This window comes from Nothoprocta perdicaria, unplaced genomic scaffold (assembly GCF_003342845.1).
Source record: "Nothoprocta perdicaria isolate Ctin4 unplaced genomic scaffold, notPer1 scaffold_393, whole genome shotgun sequence".
NCBI lineage: Eukaryota > Metazoa > Chordata > Aves > Tinamiformes > Tinamidae > Nothoprocta > Nothoprocta perdicaria.
The window spans coordinates 234,322-237,578 of record NW_020455636.1 but is presented as its reverse complement, the minus strand read 5'-3'; the positions used below and the strand labels follow the sequence as shown (position 1 = coordinate 237,578).

The 3,257-nt window shown below is 67.0% G+C and overlaps 1 protein-coding gene across 1 annotated transcript in view; it reads left to right on the top strand.

Moving 5' to 3' along the window:
• Positions 1-6: 6 nt before the first annotated feature.
• TPM2 (tropomyosin 2) overlaps positions 7-3,257 on the top strand; it is a 14,921-nt gene continuing 11,670 nt past the window's right edge. The window contains exons 1-2 of the mRNA XM_026045001.1: positions 7-91; positions 1,050-1,175. The gene's annotated coding sequence lies outside the window, so the exon portion shown is untranslated. The remainder of the gene's footprint in view (positions 92-1,049; positions 1,176-3,257) is intronic.

The window sequence follows — 3,257 nt, the reverse complement described above, 5'->3', positions numbered from 1 at the left end:
GCAGATGCTGAAGCTGGACAAGGAGAACGCCATCGACCGCGCCGAGCAGGCGGAGGCCGACAAGAAGCAGGCGGAGGATCGATGCAAGCAGGTGGGACCCCTGACACCCTCCCCGCCGTGCGGCCCGGGGACCCTGCCTTGGGGGTGGCCACCCCCCGGGACACCGCCGTGTGGGGCGCCCAGCACTGGGACCTCACCCGAGTGGCACCCAGCCCTGGGAAGTTCACCCTGATGGGTGCCCAGCCCTGGGGACCTAACCCCAATGGGCACCCAGCCCTGGGAAGCTCACCCCAATGGGTGTACAATCCTAGGAACTCACCCCAATGGGCACCCAACCCTGGGACCTCACCTCTCCCTGTGTCCAGCCTTGGGGACTTCACTGCTGCTGGTGTCCAACCCTGGGGACCTCAGCCCACTGAGTGTCCCACCACTGCCTTAAGGGTGCTCACCCCCCAGTCATCTCACACAAGGGGACCTTGGGGACCCTCCCCACTGGTGTCCAATCCTGGAGACCTCACAGCGTGGGGTGTCTAACCGTGGGGACCCCTGTCCCCATCAGCGCCCAGCCCTGGGGACCTGCGTCCCACCAAACTGACCCACCACTCACCTTGGTCAGCCTCAAACGCAGGCTGTGCCTTGCTAGGACACCTCAGTGCCCCACCGGCTGTCTCCTCGTCCCTCTCTCATGGAGAGCTTTGGGACAACCTGCTCCCATCCCAGGTGCATAGAGAGGGAAGTCTCCGTGGCCTCCGGAGCTGTGTCTCCAAAACGGGACCTAAACAGTCCCCAGCACAGGAAGGCGGCCACCACCTCCTTACCCCATCAGGCTCAGGGATGCTGGAAGCTGCCCTGGTCCGGGGGACCCTGGTGCTCCCCAAGGACCTGCAGGCCAGAGCCGGCAGAGCGAGCGTGTCCCTGTGCTCCCTTCCCATGGCCCTGTCTGGGCCGGGAAGGTGCCCGTCCCCCTCAGCCCTACGGGCACTGCCAGCACGCTGGAGACCCCAGTCCTGCACGTCCCCACCCTGATCCCTGTGCTCCTTCCCTTCCAGCTGGAGGAGGAACAGCAGGGCCTGCAGAAGAAGCTGAAGGGCACGGAGGATGAGGTGGAGAAGTACTCCGAGTCCGTCAAGGAGGCGCAGGAGAAGCTGGAGCAGGCGGAGAAGAAAGCTACAGACGTACGTAGGCTGTGCAGCACCCCCTCCCCGCGCGGGCAGAGGAAGAGGGGAGCCTTATATGGAAAGCGCCTGTGGGGAGGCCTGGCAGGATCCCATTCCCGGGACGCTGACCTCGAGCGGGGCTGAGCGGCGGCGGATGCAGGGCCCGGAGCAGCCCGGGGCCGGTTGCTCTGCCGGGAACAGCCGACGGCTCTGCCGGAGCGGAGCTGCCGCCTGCCCCGCTCAGCCCCGCGCATCCCAGCGGGATCAGCGTCCCTGGGCACGCAGCTCCGGAGCCGCCCCGGGAACGCGCCTGCTGCGCTGTGTGGGAAAGCCGGGAGGAGCGGGAAGGAGCAGCCGCTCTTGCCCGTGGCCAGCCACGGCGGTGACGGCGCAGGGGGCTCCGGTGGGCAGCCCGGCTCCCTGCCAAGGATGCGTCCGGGAGCCCTTTTATTTAGTGTTGTGGCTGGGGTTTCTGCTGAGGAACAGATCCCGCCGGGATGATGCGAGGAAGGTGTTGAGCTTGGCTGGCGGCAGCCGAGGGTGAAGGGCAGAACAGCTGTGTGCGCCCTCGGGGGGCCGCGCGGGCTGCAGCGGCCGCGCTGCCACACCGGGTATTTGACACCCTATAAATAAATCCTCCTTTTGATAGCCAGTCCTTCTCCGATGAAAACCAACCCTGGAAACTGGAGGAGAAGCTGAAGGGGAGCCGTCTGGCGCGTGGCCAGCAGGGGCCCGGCCAGGTTTTTTGGGATTGAGCACAAAAAATTCCACCCTGGCTGGTTTAGGGAGCTAAATGGGGGTGAGGCGTCAAATCTCCGAGGTGGCCGCCAAGGACAGGGGAGAGCAGACAAGGACGAGCAGCGGGAGGTCCTGGGGCCACCGGCTCCTCGGGGGCTGCAAAAGATGCCGAGAAGGAGGTGGGGGCCGGGTGGCCTTGGGCGAGGAGGTGCCCATTTTTCGGTGGGGTCTCCCCAGGGTGACCCCGGGCGAGGAGGTGCCCGTGGCTGGTGGCGTCTCCTCGGTGCAGGATGGAGCTGATGCCTCGTGTGAGCTCCACTGTGGACCCCGTGTGCTCCTGGCTGGGGCACCTCTGGGGTGCACAGCCCTGCACCAACGTGCACCAGTGCCCAAGTGCCCACGGGGCCGGGCAGAGGCTCCAGAGGGACTTTTGCCAAGGTCTGTCCTGGGAAAGCTGCGTCTTGCCTTGTTGGGCTGCCCCAATTCCGTGCGATACCCTAATTCCCTGGCTTGGAGCAGCGGGCTTGGAGAGGCTGCAGCGCCTGCGCACGCTTGGACTGCTCTGGGCATGGGGCGCCCCGGCACAGGGGCAGGCACCGCTACCTAGAATGTGTTGGTGTTGGGGATGAGGGGTGCAGAGCGGAGCTGGCGGGTCATGACGGGCCCTGTGGCACCATCCCGGCTGCCCTGCTCGGGGGCATTGCCCCGCTGGGGCTGGGGCTGGGCGGCCGCTCCGGAGCTGCGGCGCGGAGCCCCGAAGGAGGTGTTGACGCCTGACGGGTGCCCCGTGTCCGGGACACCGGAGCCGAATGTGCTGACAGGGCTAAGTGTCGGGGCTCGTGTTGCCTCCTCCAGCGCGGGGCCGCGACCAGGAGCAGGGCGGCTATCGGGCCAGCAGCGAGCGGAGTCCCCGAGCGCAGGAGTGTCCCCAGCCCTCGGCTGGGTCAGGGTGCCTCACGTCTAACCCTGCTCCAGGCAAAAATGTCAACAAATGCCTTAAAAGAGTAAATCTCCCCGCGCTGCTCTGGGACGCGGCTGGCACTGGCCTGTGCCGGCACCGCTGAGCTCGTGGGTGGCACCGGCGCTGAGCTGGTGCCAGCGCCACCCCGGTATCGGGGTGCTGACGTGGCCGTGCGGCGGTGCCGCTTTGCAGCACAGGGCAGCTCTGCGGAGCAGCAGCCTGGGCCGACTTGGAGGCAGGGAGAGAGCCCACAGAGCCACCATGTCCTTGTGCCCCAGAGCGGGGGACAACCCCTGGCAGCTCTTACAGGGGCTCCGGTGCAGGCTGCACTAGGTGTGGGGCAGGCAGCTCTGGCAGGGGCTCCGGTGCAGGCTGCACTAGGTGTGGGGCAGGCAGCTCTG